The following is a 17,917-nucleotide window of genomic DNA, read 5'->3' as shown; positions in this document are numbered from 1 at the left end:
ACATGGGGCAGGATGGAGACAACTGGGGCAGAATGGAGACATAGGGCAGAAAGGAGACATGGGGGCAGAATGGAGACACATGGGGCAGAATGGAGATATGGTGGCAGGATGGAGACACATGAGAGCAGAATGGAGACACATGGAGGCAGAATGGAGACACATGGGGGGAGAATGCAGACACATGGGGGCAGAATACCGACACATGGGGCAGAATGCAGACACATGGGGGCAGGATGGAGACATGAGGACAGAATGGAGACATGGGGACAGAATGGAGACACATGGGAGCAGAATGGAGGCACATGGGGTCGGAATGGAGACACATGGGGCAGAATGGAGACACATCAGGGCAGAATGGAAACACACCGGGGCAGAATGGAGAAATATGGGGGCAGGATGAAGTCACATGGGACCAGGATGGGAGAACATATGGGGGCAGGATATAGACATATAGGGCCAGGAATTTGAGAACACAAGGGGCCAGGAATGGGAGAACATAAGGGTCCAGAAATGGGACAACATAAGGGTCCAGAAATGGGACGACACAAGGGGCCAGGAATGAAATGACACAAGAGGCCAGGAATAAGACGACACAAGAGGCCAGGAATAAGACGACACAAGGGGCCAGGAATGAGATGACACAAGGGGCCAGGAATGAGACATGTGGGGTCCAGAATAGAGTACATATGGAAGCATGATGTGGGACATTATTACTGTAGGGGCTAATTAAAAGATATTATTACTGCTGTGATGTATTTTATATTTGAGGATACTGTTTTCAGTGAGGGGTGAGGTCCTGATACTGTGCAGGGTGACACTAGGTCGCTTTTTTTCTTCCTCTGGTGTAGTGTAGAAGTTGGGGAAAAATTGGGGAATTTGCTCTGGAAGTAGTGCTCTAGTAGTAGTAGGAGTAGTAGTAGTAGTGCGTATTATTTTTAGCAGAGACGAGTCCTGGCTGGAAGAAGTGAGTGGATGAAGAAGAAATGCGAAAATGAAGGACTTCAACTAGAGACGTCACCGGTGAGTCAGTGTGTTACCTGTACACTATACACTATATAGTATATACAGAGCTCCTGTGTGTAACGTCACTGGTGATCCCTGTATTATCTGTACACTGACACTATACACTGTACACTATGTACAGAGCTCCTGTGTTTGATGGCACTTATAGTATTATTAGTATTGTGTTTTTTTTATTTATGAACAGTATTGTAGTATTCGGCCACTATGTGGTCTGGTCATGGTGTCAGATGACGAGGAAGACACCATAGCTGCGGAGGAACAGAGAGAGGTAAGTATTGCAAACAGTTTAATACACAGGGGGGCCCTGAAATTCCTGGTGGCAGCCCTGCATATGGGTATATTAAATGATGAATTAGCCCAAATTAGTTTGGCTCTTTCTATTGAACTACACCCAGCGGTGAAAGGCGGAAGTTGATAAAGGGCTGCCGCAAAAAAGGACCTGCCACTCTACCAGCCTTGATTTCTTTATCCAATTTCCAAATAATAGCTTGGCCATCTTGCGGTTTGGATACCGCTCTAGCCATACTAACATACTGTCAAATTTTACTGGTGTCAATGCTTTTGATAAATTATTCTTTTCTGGAGAGCTGACCTGACAAATTTTCTTTTTTAAGGCATCTTGCCATTGGATGCGTCCCCCTGCAAAAGGAGCACTCATGCTTGTATTTACAAGTATTAGGCCATTTAAATTTAGTCTCATTAAAAGCAAAACAGGTACCTTTTCTAAAAGCAGCTTGTGCTTCTGAATGCAGTATACTAGCCGACTTAAAGGGTAACATTACATTAAGCCACAAACCCACATCTTTCACTCCTCATAAAAGGGATGGGTAAACCGCTAATATTTTCCTAAAATTTTCATCATAAAAATACCAACTGAGACCCCACAAATTTTTGCAGGCTTCCAAGACAATGTCTACATGCTGAAACAAACCTGAACATTTTCCCGAGTACCTTTCTCCCATAATACTGGCTTAAATGCAAAAGGCCTCAAGTCAATTGTTAAATGACCTAGGTATGCACCTATCCTCATAATCCCTTTTCTCTAGTTTTGGCAAATTTCTTGGAGACCGGCAGTGATGACAAAAATTTACAAATTCATTATGCCATATTTTTTCTAAAAATAGATATGGCTAGGTGATTACCTAGAGGTGAAACTGTGCATGCCAAGCTTCACCCACCCCTTTGACACCTGAAGCTCCCAGGGTCACAACTGGTTCTGTTTCCCTCCTAACCTTTCCAAGCCCTTATCTAGCTGCCTTCAAACTTCTGTGACCTCCGGGACCTTGGGGGACTGGCTAACTGACTATGATTGGTTCGTTATGGGAGGGAGCATATCCTTTAAAGATGTTAAAACCTGAGATAATAGTGCTAGGGTTGAAGAGAGGTGGGTATGGGGGGAATTGTACTCACCACCCTCAGACCGGTCTTCCTGGATGAAGACTCGCCTGAAGAGCTGACTGTCATCCAGTCCTTCAGCTTGAATACCAGTGACTCTAGGACTAGCGATTGCTCCGTCCAGCCAGTGGTCAACTGAGCTTGTTGTGGTATACCTTGGTGACATAGTGCCGGCTGCAATGTGACGTCTTCCTGCTGTCATGTATCCTTGCACCGGTGATGGGGAGTAGAAAACCTTTCTCCTCTTAGTGCGCACTCCACTGCGCATGCCCGTGCCGCCTGATGACAACATCGCGACCCCAGGCACAGCTTCTATGACGTCTTTGTTCAGCACTTCTGGGTCACCGCTCACTGTGAACGCAGGCTTCGAACCAGCAGCATCTTCTGATGGGGACTCCAGATACCATTTGAGGTATTCGATGGTTCCTCCAGCAGGGCATCCATTCTTCAGAGATGGCATAGCAGCTGCAGGTATGCGACGTTGACGTCTGACACATACCCTTGGCATCATCATCATTTATCCCTGTACTGCCTCCATGTTTACAATTACGGGCACCAAATCAAAAGCTGTCGCCGGGAAACGAACCTTAAACTTCTCCTGCAACGGCCAGCTGACTGGTTACTCTCCCTAGCCAATCACATTCCAAGAACACCATGGACGTGCAGAGAGAGACTTGGCAGGAAAGGTACAACTAATACATGATAATGTCATGTGTTCCCTTCTTGAAGGTCCGCGGTCCGCCATTTTGGCTGTTTGCAGTTTGCCACGTTTTCCAGTTACAAATCATGCTACCCAGCATAGGCTTCACACATTAGTATGTGGCTCACATATGTTACTTCTCTCCTTGCTTATAGTCAACCATTCGCCGCTGACTCACTCTAACCAGAAACTAACTCTCTTCTTACACCCAAAAACTACTTCCCACTGCAGGGCTGAATAACTGTAAGTGCTCATTCACACGACAGCATTTTTGGTCCGAGTGTTATCCGTGAAATAATGGACAGCACTCGGACCAATATTATTCAATGGTGCAGTGCAAATGAACGATTTCTTCTGTAAATCAGATGAGACTCAACCTTTCAAGTCTATGGGTGTATAAAATAAAAATCGGATGCCATACAGAGACACATTACAGCATCCGATTTTCACAGATATTTTGCAATTCTGTAACATAGGAAACAGTAAATGGTTTTGTAAATGATTAATAACTGCTGCTGTAAAACACGGATTGTATACGGACTGCACATGGATGACAAATGAGAAAAAAATCTACACATACACAGTGCATCAGGACACTGCGACTAATGAATACATGAACTCCAATACTGTAATATTAGAGGTCATGTATTCATTAGCCGTAGTGTGCTGACGCACCATGTATGTATGTGTTCATATATTGGCCACATAATGTATTTGGGCAACTGTACATTAATTTAATACTAAAACTGTGGGGGCCCTATTTTTTCTTTTATAAAGTGACAAAATAATCGTCACACTTTTCTAGATGAAACTCTGACTGATTTTTTATACGTGTTGTGTGTTTCACAGCTTCTGGATACCCGCAGTTGCGGTAGAAACTTAACAGAGCAGATTACATGGGATAACAAGCTTTTACTTCTCAGAACATGAGGTAAAGGAAAAAACGCACAGTCACACAGTACTGCACCAGGAAGTAAAAACAAAACAGAAAGTACAAGAGAGACTTTTTTTCTTTTAAAATACAGTAAACAAGGAAACTTTACACAACATCGCCATCTACTGTCAGATCAGCATAAAGTCCTCCTTCACACAAACAAAGAAGTCCACAACTGTTGCATATACCAACATTGTGAACCTTCCCTAACCCCTTCTTGCCCTTTCCTATAATGTCACTTTTACGTTTCCCACACACTATGCATAGAGAGGCAATAATCACAAATTAAACAATTGCATCAAGGATCAACACATAGAAAATGCAGCAATATAATACATATCAGCATTATAAGGTCTTCAGGAGGGTGTTTCTTCTTCTGCCATTATGGCTACTATTTTTATTTTTTTGCTTAAGTTTTACTATAACAAATACAGCATTTTATTGTCAATTGTTATGCCCTTTTTGGTGGTTTTTGGGGACAAAGTGTTTCAAAATTGCCAAACATTTGTATATTTTCTTTATCTTTGGAATAAAGTAACAAAAATTAAAAAATCATTCCATGGCATGCATAACAATGCTCAAAATGGTGGCAGGCATTGTTACCCAGAACATAACAACTTAGTGTTTGTTTCCTCCTTCATGCTCTTGTATAGATTTTAGACCACTTAGCAGTGTAGTTCCCAAAGTGGAGAGCTACCCAATTTCTTGCCACCCAGCATGAAATTAGATGGTACCAAGACTGGGCCCCTTTCTCTACCAGCTCCCTAGAAAATGCTCCATAGAAACTGTCAAACCCTAGAAGGAAGATTTAATATATTGCATATGTAATTACCAAGCTAAAGATGCACCAATTGTCAACTTTAGGGAAGTACAAACCTTATCTATGATGCCATTCATAACAATGTAATGTTCTATCTGTCAATCTAGCTTTAAAAAAATAACATTATGAGTTCATTGAGATGAATGTAAAAGGGTTGCTGGAGCATTTCTGGTATTCATTATTACAGTTAGACAATAGTCTAACAATAACAATAGTCTACTGCCAACAAAAATGGCCAAGTCAGCCATTTTTTTTCATCATATCCCTTCTGCACTGTCATTTAGGTACCAATGACAGCAAAACGGCTAATAATACAAATCAAACATCTGAAAGCTATTGTATGACAAGAGGAACAATATGGCTATATTAACATCAATAAATAACAAAATGCACCACACCATATAGAGAAGCGCATTCAATCTGGATCATACCTTGGAGATGAGGAATAATAGACATATTCAAAGTACAGTACTTGGTGCATTACAATTTTTCAAAGTAAAATCCTAAGGAACGTTTACACTTTCTTGCACTTTGTGATTACATTCGAAGCCTCCTAACCCCAATAAGACATTTTAGCTCGTCCATTTTTTCAACCATTCAAGGTGAACTTTATTCCTAAATATTAGGGATACGTGAATCAAACCGTGGAGGATTGAGTTTTAGTAGAATTCCTGAATCACTTTGTGATTTGAGTAGAAAGAATCGCAAAAAAATGCCCAGCTGCCATTTTGGTGAACTCTAAATAGAGATAACCATAAAACCTCACCGCTCACCTTTCCGATTGCCTTGCTGTCTGTTCGTTGCCCACCGCCCTGTCCTCAGGGCCTGTTCTTTCAGCCGTCTTGCTCCTCATCTGCTTGTTCTTCACCACAGGCCAGGACTTCTGGCTGCTACCAGGCTCCGGGGTTCACTGTGTTGTAAGGTTGAGACATTGTGATATCATGATGTGCTACGACCTTACAATGTGCAGTGAACCCCAATTTCAATCTGGCCACACTGGAATCCTATAGCTTGCATCTGTTTGCTATAAGCAATTATTTAAATTTAGCATTTTTTGGATTATTTGTCAGCTACATTTATTATATTTTTCTTATGTATCATGGTATTAGATTTTCTCTTATTTGAATTATCATTTACCCATTCAATTTGCACTTTAGCTAAATTTGATATAATCATGGAAACATAAATAATCTTATTAATCTTTGCCTGATATTGAGCTTATTTATGGATTATTACACACTATCTGTTGCTTATATTTTTAACAGTATTTAATTATCAGTGTTGTATTGTTGCTCAATTCATTTTGTTAATTTATCTTATCATTGGGTGTGCACTATAATTTTCTTCTGTACAGCATATTTCTGTCTTTGCTTTTTGCATGACCCTTGAAGGACTGGTTGCGGCTGGAAGTCATGGCCTATAGTGAAGAACAGGCAGCTGAGAATCGCGATAGCTGAAATAAGAGGCCCTGACAACCGAACGGCGGGCAGCAAGCGGGAGGGCAGGAAGGTGAGCAGTAAGGTGAGTATTAGGTGTTCTCTGTTTTCACATATCATGTTTATAATGTTCAAGGTCTGGAGATATCCCAGAGCATAATGAATGTCATTTAATTTGCTGTGAATAACATTGATGCAAATCGAATTTCCCCTGGAAATCTGCAGGAACAGATGAATTTGAATTTAAAATGATCTGCTCAGCACTACTTAATTCCACATTAAAAAGTGGGTGAATTTTGGGCAGGACTCTGCTACTTAAAAATAGAGATGAAGACAAGCCAGCCCACTAGTGTAGATATCTCCTGGATCTCTCTGGTGCATTTGACACTGTGGATTACCAGCTCCTCCTTACTATGCTCCAATCTCTTGGCCTCAAACAAACTGCTCTGTCTTGGTTTTCATCTTACTTCTCTGACTGCTCCTTTACTGTGTCTTTTACCGGCTCTTCTTCCACTAAGTGTCAAGGTTACCCAGGGCGCAGTCCTAGGCCCCATCCTCTTCTCCCTATACACATTACCCTATTGGACAAAGCATCAGCAGATTTGGTTTCCATTTGGTTTCTATATGCTGATGATACCTAAATATACACATCTTCTCCTGACATCAACCCCATATTAATCCAAAATTCTAGGGATTGTCTGTCTGCTGTCTCCATCATCAAGTCCTCACTGTATCTGAAATTGAATCTCAACAAAACTGAACTTCTCGTGTTTCCTCCCTCTACTAACCTACAGTACCTATACATGATACTGCAATTTCCTTGGGTGGTTCAACCATAACTCCCAAGCAGCACGCTCGCTGTCTTGGGATTATATTTGACACAGAATTTTCCCTTTATTCCAAATCCAATCACTCACTCGCTCATATCACCTGCATCTCAAAAGCATTTCCAGAATCCAACCTTTCTTCACCTTTGGAACTGTGAAAACTCGTATTTTATGGCTCTCATTCATACTCTTCGGAACTACTGCAACTCTATACTGATTAGTCTCCCTCTTACCATACTTTCCACTCTCCAAACCATCCTGACTGCAGCAGCCTGGGTCTTATTTCTCTCCAGCCATTACACCAATGCCTCCACCTTGTGCCAATCATTGCACTTCTTACCTTTCTGTTACAGCAAGGGGGGAGCGTCAGGCGCAGTGGTTGGGCTGCCAGTTGTATTTTGCTCATTAATTTCTTCTTGCTCCATGAGCACATGCATGCAGCATTCACTACTGAATGCTGAGGCACGTGCAAGGAAAGATTACATCCTGACACCAGTGCCAGCGTCAAGATATACTTTGAGGGTGGAGTTCATGCGCAATTTGTACAGATTACAATATAAACTTATCTCTCTCACCCACAAAGCTCTCCACAGTTCTGCACCACCATACAACTCTTCCATCATTTCTTTCCATCACCTTACCCATGCTCTCATTTCTGGAACTAATCTAAGACTAATATCCTCAATAATCTCCCACCTCCGTCTCCAAGACTTCTCTTGTACTGCGCCAGTTTACCCCAGACAATCCGATTTTTAAACTTGCTGTAAAAACAAATGAACTATTCTATGGTTAAAAGTCGCGCTAGCGGTAGTGAAAAGAAATCGGGAGATAGTATATTAAAATCCTTTTTATTAGTATGGATGCTTAGGATAAATACTTGATAAGATACAAGGTTAAAAGGCAGGTGTAATAAATAGTTAAATAATTAAATAAAAATGGCAATAGTATAATCATTAATTAATAGCTTCCAGGATGAAGCGGATTCCCACCAGGAGGTAGCAGTTTGGCTGTTGATGCTTGGAAGGTGGAGAATACCTGGTCGAGAGAGAACGGGTGTTAGGGTGCAATGGTATTGTATTATAGTATCAGTACTTTAGTATACTGGTTGGTCCTGGGTTACCTGTTCTGATCGACGTATTTCTCTTTATCGCACTTGTAGTGGTTTGTTTGGCGTTGTAAGGTGCCTGTGCTGGGTTGGTACCTGTAGTCAAGGCGAGATTTAGTTAGGACTGTAGTTGACTAGTCTAGGATTGTTAATAGAGGTTATGCTTTACCTGCTATTGGACTGTTACTCAACAGGTGTCAGGAGTGACGATGTGCGGGTGTGCACTTGGACCGTGATCCACAAAGATTCTGTACCTGGGATGGGTGGTCCGGAAGGTTTTGTTATATTCCTGAGGATTAAATGATATGGGGTAGATAGTGTTGTTACTGGGTAATGAGATAGTAGGGTTTGGAACTTACCCTAGGGGGAGCTGTCCTGTATCGGATGTTGCTTGTTAGAATTCCTTCTAATGAAGGATGCAACAGGAGGCTCTGGATTGTTTTTGTCTCTGTTGAAGAGATGCAGCAGGGGGCTCTAGTTGCCGAGTGGTAGGAGGCGTTTTGGCGCCTAAGTATACTCAGCGTCCTGTATATAGATAGGGGGGAAGGGTTAGGAACTGCGGTATATGGGAATAATCTACAGTTATTTGTAGGCCTAGATTGTTTACCTTGTTTGTGGCCCAAGTGGGCGATAGTCAGTCACCTTCTTTTATGTGGCAGGAGGCCTTAATAGAAGGCAAGTGCTGCAAAAAGTTCCAGCCATATGGTGGGTGCAGCAGGAGGCTCTGACTGGGTAATCTATTGGTTAGGTAGTGGCAGGTCTTTTCCTGGATGCTCTGGTGCAGCAGGGGACTGGCTGCAGGTGTAGCAGGAGGCTCTGCCTGGGTAACGTATATTCAAGTGCTTTGCCGAGAGGCTGTGGTATGGCAAGAGGCTCTAGCGGCAAGCTGCGGAGTAGATTTCCAGGCAAGGTCTGTACTTATGGGGAGTCCGGTTTCCAGGCAAGGTCTCTACTTGTATGGAGTCAGGCAGACCGCGTGTCCTGGGATTCTGCCGGGGGTACAGTGGTAAATGTGTGTGGTTTTGGTCTTAGCAGTTGCATGTGCAGTAGGCAGTGGGAGCCGTGGCCCAAGGTACTTACGGTCCGAAGTCCCGCGGGGATGTCAGGAGGTGACGGAGCCCAGAGTGAGAGCGGAATCCCGGCGGGTGACCGCCGCTGCTCGCGTGCTTCCGGGTAGGTGGAGCGGGAGAGGAGGGGAGGGGAGAGGAGAGGGCGTGCTTTCGCTTGAGAGCGCGCGAGAGGGGCAGAGTGATGCGCTGACACGTGAGATGCAGCGTGTGCTCAGTGCGGAGGCCTGTGGGCGCCTTCTCAGCTGGGTCAGTGTAATCCAACGCGTTTCGACAGCTAACAGCTGTCTTCATCAGGGATAATCTGGCCCAGTGGATAGAGTCCTTTTTATACCCGAGGGTAATGACGTCATGGCAACGGTTCGTTGTTTGTGGCGTTGTCATGGTAACTGTTAGTCATTGAAAGCAAATAGTTCAATTTCACTGTTAAGACCCCATGGTCTCAAGGTGTTTAATTTGAAGATCCACTCGCTTTCTTTTTTTGACATGTATTTAATAAAGTCACCTTGTCTCCAATGTTTATGAACTATTTGTATGCCCATCACTTTAATTCCTTCGATGGATCCTTTATGTTTGTCTGCAAAGTGCTTGGAGAGGGGGTGGCCTGTGTATTTATTTTTAATATTCCTTAATGTTCATTAATTCTCGTGCCCATTGCTCTTTTGGTTCGGCCTATATACATTTTTTCACAAGGGCACATTAGTCCGTAGATAACCCCCGTGGTGGTACATGTGACAAAGTCTGTGATGGGATATGACTCTTTATGGTGGCTAACAGTGTGTAATTTGGCTGGTTTCAGGGTTTTGCATATTTTGCATTTTTGGCATGGAAAGAACCCTGTTATTTTTGCTGGAATGGTGTAACTGGTTGTTTCTTGACATTGTTATTTTTTACGGTGGGGGCTATGATTGATCCTAGGTTCCGTGCTTTCTTGAATATGAACCTAGGCCTGTTGGGCATTTGATCGCCAATTGTTTTGTTGTCCCTTAGCGTATGCCAGTGTTTTTCCACAATTTTTCTAAAAATATAGGTGTTGGCGGAGTAGCGGGTGATGATGGGAACGGATATTTTGGGATTGGTTTGTGCTGATTCTTTGGTGTTTGTATCAGTTAGGAGGTTCTGGCTTGGTATTGCAGCTATTTTCTCTTTAGTGTTTTTTAGAAACTGCGCATTGTATCCTTTTTCTAAGAATTTGTTCGTGAGTGAATCTGCCTCGTTATTAAAGTCTTCCTGTTTTGAACAGTTTCTATGGAGGCGCAGGTATTGACTGCGGGGGACATTGAGTAACCAATATGGAAGATGGCAACTTTCTAGCGGGATATAGCCATTAGCATCGGTTGGTTTGTGATATGTACGAGTCCGAATGGAATTGTTTTCAACATAAATATTGAGGTCTAAAAAGTTAATTGTAGTGGAGCTGGTGGTAGACGTGAATTCTAAAAAGAATTCGTTTTTGTTTTTTCCTGTATGAATAGATCCAGGGATGGTTTGTCACCTGACCAAATGAATAATATGTCATCTATGAATCTCCGCCAAAGGACCAGATTCGCATGTAATATGCCTCCAGGATGGATGGCTAAGGATTCCCACCTGCCAACATAGAGATTGGCATACCTGGGTGCGAACCTGGTTCCCATGGCAGTGCCCCACTGGGAGTAGTAGTCCCCCTCGTAAAGAAAGTAATTATGTGTTAGGATGTAAGACATGCAGTCTGTAATGAATTTACCTTGTTCTGAAGACATTTTTTATTCGACAAAGTGGGGAGAGGCTTCACACCCTTTGGTGTGTTGGATGTTTGTATATAGTGACTAGTGTTGAGCCACCCCCGTAGTGTTCAAGTTCGGTTTGGTTAGTCGAACACCCGTGTGTTCGCCGAACTGTTCGTCGAACTGTTCGTCGAACACCTTCGAACACCGTTAAAACCAATGGCAGGCAAACAAAAACACATAGAAACACATAGAAAACACCTTCAAAGGTGTCCAAAAGCTGACAAACTGCTCAGAAGACATAACTAACACATGGAAAAGTGACAAGTACATATAGTCATGCGAAAATAAAAGAGGTGGAGGAGTAAAAGGAGGGGGAGACACAGATATAGGCATGTCATGCCCTTCTAAAATCCAAAAAGTGAGAAGCCGACACGGCCAGTCCGCTCCTGCCCGTGCCACCTCCGTGTCGCCGGGTTTGTGCCAGAGCCGCGGTGAACCCTGATGGCCAGCCCCCCTCTCCCAATACTGGTGCCTGTCCGCTGGTGGGTCGAGCGAGCCCCCCTGTGGTGGAGGCAGCTCTAAGCTTTTTAATTTAAATTGTCTCTCTAATTTGAATGAATACACTTTAAATCCATTTACAAGGATCTATTGGAGGGCAAGTCTCATGCCAGCAGCCGCGTAATTCCAGCTCCAGTAGCGTCCACTAAAGCTGCTGCAGTTAAAAAGCTTTTATAAGGATCGAGCTCGGCTGTCCACCGCAAGGCATCCTACTGCCAGTCCCAGCCCCTATGCCTTGGGGTGCCTCCTGATGCTCTTCACTAAGTATCCCATGGTCCCGAAGCATTTCCTTTGAAAAAATTAAGTGTCTAAACTACAGGTGGTGTAGCTTGCTTAACAGCCGGGCTAATCCGCTGACTAGCAGACACTGCTACTAGGCACAAAGTATTTCCTGGGCTAGATGCAGTTAAAAATTTGTAATTAGATACTCTCGTTGGATGCTGAGAAAGCATTCCATAGAGTCTCCTGGCATGCCATATATGATTCTCTTAAAAAGCTTGGGGTAGGGGTCTAGGGGACCCTTTTATAGCCAAAATCACGGCCCTGTATCACAATACGTCACCTAGGCTGAAGATAAATGGAACTGTAGCACCCTGAGGGCTCGGTTGCTACAGACGTATTGCATCTCACCCAGAGGTGTGATATCTCACTCTCAGGTAAGGATGGAGTGTGGATCAGGACCCGACAACTGCATGCATTACACCACATTGCCGTGGGGCAGGGCGACCAATATGCCCCTGAGATGGGCACGACAGTCCCTGTCCCTGGCTGGAGTGGGGGGAGGGAACACTGAGGAAGGGGAACCCTGTAGTGCAGGAGCAGGGAGGAAGCAGTTCCTGGGTGCATTGAGAAGGGAGTATAAAAGGTGGGCACCATCTTAGTTCAGTGCAGAGAAGTCTGAGCAGAAGTGGCAGGGAGCAGGGGCTCTGCATGAGCTCTGCTCCGGAGGCGGGCCTAGTAACAGAGGCCCAGGCCTGGAAGAGGGAGAAGGAAGGAAGAGGAGCGGAGAAGGCTCCAGGAACGAGGAATGAAGGGATCCCAGGGGTGCGGACGGGCGAGTCGCCACCGCACGCCCGAATCCACCTGCATGGAGGGGTCAGGCCAAAGGGGGAGACCGGTCCCCGAACTAGTGGAGGCAGGAAACGACCCTCAGCTAGAAACCGGAGGCTCTGACATTTTATGTGGCGCAGCCCCTCGCTACACCCGCTAGGAAGGCACCACATAGGGTCAGGGAAACTGGCGCCAAGTTTACCAAGAGGAGGCCCGAGGCAGCCGGACAGAAGTGTTGGTAAGAAAGGCCAGACAAAGGACACACAAAGGGGGTCCTGTGAAGTGCTCCAAAGTTATCTGGGAGTTGTCTGAGCCCCTCACCTGGTGAGCACAGTACGACGTGGGCAGCCGTTACCTGCAGACGTGGTCTGGATAATAAGAACTGTGAGTAAAGGCCCTGAACTGCATCACTGACTCCGTGTCGTTACTGCTGCTGCCCTGCACCATCACCCGCATCCTCCGCATACACTGCCCTGAGGCTATACTCCTCCCGTGGGGAGTTATGCTACGCTCTGCTGCACCCACAACACCAGCCTCAGCGGTCTGCCCTGTAGCGGCGGTTCACTCTGACCGCAATCCACGGGTGGCGTAGTCGTACATTTAAACATCAAAACCACATAAATAGTTCCGCCACTGGTTTGACCGCCCTGAGCCACGGAACCGGGTCGCCGCCACGAAGACTACAACCACCAGCATCCACCAAAAAGGGTCCGGCTCCGGGTGTCCCAAGGCCCAGGGGGTGCGTCAGAACATTTTCATCACCTTTCACAATCACCAATGGGACAAGGCAGGGATGTCCTCTGTCCCCTCTCTTATACATCCTAGTGACGGAGCACCTGCTCTCATCAATTCGCCATAACCCCAATATTAGGTGGATTGAGGTGGGAGGCACCGAGTACAAGTGCTCTCTATTTGCTGATGATGTCCTAGTATATATCACTCAATCACATATATCCATCCATGCTGTTATGGCTGAAATAGATCACTTTGTTACATGGTCAAATTTTAAAATCAATGCAGCGAAGTCTGAGGCCCTCGATGTCTCCCTCCCCAAATCCATATAGGATTCCATCCAGTCCAACTTTCCCTTTGCCTGGCCCTCACAGGGTATCAAATACTTAGGAATACCTATTCATAGAGACCTCTCCCATCTATGTTATCTTAATTTTGGGCCCTTTATTGAACAACTCCATACAGACCACGGTTGGCAAGTTAGAACTGTAAGATTCACTACGTGAACCGCTGGTGTTTTGTGGAAAAGCACATGTACACTGCGTTCCAAATTATTATGCAAAAAGTGTTTAGGAGTGATAAGGGAAGAATTTGTTTGTTTGTCAGTTAAACTCATTGATGGTGATGTGTGTCAGGGCTCTTTATATCACTGTAAGCAATTGCAGACACCTGTGCTAATTAGTTTGGCAGGTGTGTCCAATGAAAGGCAAGACTACTTAAGAAGGCTCTCTCACATTATTAAGCAGCCTACATTTTCTGCCAAAATGGGAAAGAAAAAGGATGTGTCGGCTGCTGAGAAGCAACAAATTGTGGAGTGTTTAGGTCAAGGCATGACTACAATCAACATTGTGCGATGATCAGGATGAAGTGTCTTGGCAATCAAGAAGTATGTAGCTGATTCACAGTACACACGTGTGCGTGCTGATAAGGGCAAATTGAGGACTCTTTCCTACAGGCAATTACGTCAGGTTGAAAGAGCAGCGGCAAAAAAGCCTTGTCATAGCAGCAGACAAGTTTTTGAAGCTGCTTGTGCCTCCAACGTCCCCCGAACAACAAGATGCAGGGTCCTTCAGAGGTTTGCAGCTGTGCATACGCCATCCTGTCGACCTCCTCTATCCACTTCACACAAGCAGAAACGGCTCCAGTGGGCCAAACATTACATGAAGACTGATTTCAAAACAGTTTTGTTCACGGATGAGTGCCGTGCAGCGCTCAATGGTCCAGATGGATGGAGTGGAGGATGGCTGGTTGATGGACACCCCACGCAAACACGGCTACAGCGCCAACAAGGAGGAGGTGGAGTAATGTTTTGGGCTGGAATCATGGGGAGAGAGATTGTCGGCCCCTTTAGGATCCCTGAAGGCGCTAAAGATGAACTTCATAATGTATGTGGATTTTCTCAAACAGCACTTCCTGCCATGGTTCAAGAAGAAGAACCGTGTATTTCACAGCAAGATCATTTTTCTGCATGATAATGCACCATCTCATGCTGCACATAAAACATCTGCATCTCTGGCTGATATGGGCATAAAAGGGGACAAACTTATGGTGTGACCCCCATGCTCCCCTGACCTCTACCCCATTCAGAACCTTTGGAGCATCATTAAAAGGAGTGTCTATGATGGCGGGAGGCAGTTCACATCTAAGCAACAGCTCTGGGAGGGTATTCTGTCCTCATGCAAAACAATTGAAGCAGAAACCATCCAAAACCTGACAAATTCAATGGACGAGAGAGTTCAGAAGCTCCTTTCAAACAAGGGGTCCTATGTGAAAATGTAACATCACCTAGAATAAAGTTTTGAGTTGAAAACTGTTTGATTTCAGTTTCTAACAACCTGCTAATGCTTATAATTTCAAAAATGACCATTTTTTTGGTCTTTATTAAAATGAAAAGGTTGATCAAAAAGTTTGGGGGATCTAAGAGTGTGGCAACCCAGTAGTCATGATTACTTCGAATTCTGACAATATGAGGGTCATGCTGCAGGTAGTTCAGCAAGAAGGCACTTATGTGTCTTGCGCATCTCGGAGCCCCAAAATTATTTTCCGGGCTAGATGCAGCTAAAAATTATTTTTAATTTTAAATCTGGTGAAGCTTTAGTATAGATGGCCTAATAGGATCAGTGCTGCACACTGCTACAAAGCCCAAATTATTTTCCAGTCAAGATACAGATAAACATGATTAGTAATTTGAAAGCTTAAAACGGTTGGTAGGGTGATTTTAACCAATCATCCATCTTTTACTCTCCCCAGGATGACACAGGGGTAGAAAAGTCATTTCGGATCCATGATTTGTTCATCTTTATGAACGTGAGTCTGTCTACATTATCAGTGGAGAGCCGCGTGCGCTTATCTGTCAGCACACCACCAGCAGCGCTGAACACACGTTCAGACAGAACGCTGGCTGCGGGGCATGACAAGATCTCCAAGGCGTAAGTGGCTAGCTCCGGCCATTTATCCAGATTGGAAGCCCAAAAAGAGCAAGGGTCCAGTGACACAGTCGTGGCTTCAATGTTTACTTGGAGATACTCCTGTACCATCGTCTCTAGGCGTTGACTATGTGTCAGACTTCTTGTCTCCTGTGGCCTTGCAAAGGATGGGCTAAAAAAGTGGTGAAATGATTCCGCAAAATTGATGTTACCAGCAGATACTGTGGTTCTGTTACGGTTTGAGTGCTGAACACTTGACGGTCCCACGGTTGGCAAGTTGGAACTGTGAGATTCACTACGTGCACCACTGGTATTTTGTGGAAAAGCACATGTAAGATTCTGCAACAGTCTCTGCTGATACTCCTGCATGCGTGCATCCCTTTCTATGGCAGGAATAATTTCTGCAAATTTACATTTGTACCGGGGATCTAACAGTGTGGCAACCCAGTAGTCAGGATTATTTCTAATTCTCACAATTCGAGGGTCATGTTGCAGGTAGTGCAGCAAGAAGGCACTCATGTGTGTTGCGCATCCAGGAGCACCAAGTCCCTGTTGTGTTGGTGGCGAGGTAACAATCATGCTTCCTTCCTCTGTCCTCTCCCCCCAACCTCGCACAACAGAAATGTGATCAAGGTCTCCCTCATCTGATGAGTCTTCCATCAGTTCGTCCTCCACTTCTTCCTGGGCTCCTGCACCTTCCTCACTAGTTTGGCTGCTACCATGCGCCCTGGTAAAACCATCTCCCCCACCCTCACATGCCTGCCGCCTTGGTGCTGCCGACCGTCTGGACCTTGCAGATGTTAGCCCTTCCGCATACAACTCCTCCTCCTCTACTTCCTCCACCTCCTCTTGTGCCACCACCTGTCTCCAAATTCTGTTTAAAATGTGCTCCAGCATGTAAATCACCGCAATAGTCATGCTGATAATGGCATCGTCAGCACTAAACATCTTCGTCGCCATTTCAAAACTGTGCAGAAGGGTGCATAGGTCCCTGATCTGAGACCACTCCTCCAGCGTGATTTGCCCCACCTCTGAATCTCGTTGGCCCAGGCTATACGTCAGAACGTATTGCACCAGGGCTTGTCGGTGCTGCCACAGTCGCTGCAACATGTGCAGAGTAGAATTTCACCGGGTAGGCACATCGCATTTTAGCCGGTGAAGTGGCAGGCCCAACGACTTCTGTAGAGATGTAAGTCACTGAGCTGCGGGATGCGAACGGCGGAAGTGAGCACACAGCGACCGTGCCCTCTGCAGAAGGCCATCTAGTCTGGGATAGTGGGCTAAAAATTGCTGGACAACCAGGTTCAACACGTGAGCCATACAAGGCACGTGTGTGACATTGCCCAGGCGAAGGGCCGCACCCAGGTTTGCAGCATTGTCGCACACGGCCTTCCCTGGTTTCAGGTCCAGTGGAGACAACCATTCATGAAATTGGTTCTCCAGAGCTGACCACAACTCCTCAGCTGTGTGACTCACATTTCCCAGACATTTCAATGTAAAAACCGCCTGATGACGTTGAGCCCTACTGCCAGCATAGTAAGGAGGTGTGCAGGATCCCTTCTGCGCAGTTAGAAAGCTTGTGGCATGACCAGACAGGCTTTGGGTGCAGGTGGAAGACCGAGAGGAGGTTGAGGAGGCAGAAGCAGTGGAGGAACTTTGACATAAAGAGGATTGACGCACAACTCGTGGGGACGGCAAGACTTGGACAGCAGCCCCTTGTCCTGCTGTCACCATAGTTACCCAGTGCCCAGTCAGCGGCATGTAACGCCCCTGTCCATGCCTACTCGTCCAAGTGTCTGTGGTGAAATGCACCCTGTCACACACAGAGTTTCTCAAAGAAGCGGTGATGTTGTGTGCGACATGCTGGTGGAGCGCAGGCACACCTTTCTTTGAGAAGTAGTGCCGACTGGGCATCTGGTACTGGGGCACTGCGACGGACATAAGGTCTCGAAAATCCTCTGTGTCCACCAGGCGGAAAGGCAGCATTTCTGTAGCCAAGAGCTTGCAGATGGTGAAATTCAACCTCTTAGCTTTCTCATGGCTAGGAGGAAATGGTCTTTTACTTGTCCACATCTGAGGGACCGAGGGCTGGCTATTGTGCTTAGACGGGGTTGATAAGGGTGTCCCCAGCAAAC

Source organism: Phyllobates terribilis, unplaced genomic scaffold, assembly GCF_046119375.1.
Source record: "Phyllobates terribilis strain yellow unplaced genomic scaffold, ASM4611937v1 Scaffold_4__5_contigs__length_816908805, whole genome shotgun sequence".
In the NCBI taxonomy this organism is placed as follows: domain Eukaryota; kingdom Metazoa; phylum Chordata; class Amphibia; order Anura; family Dendrobatidae; genus Phyllobates; species Phyllobates terribilis.
The sequence above is the reverse complement of the archived record's forward strand: the minus strand, read 5'-3'. Positions refer to the sequence as shown.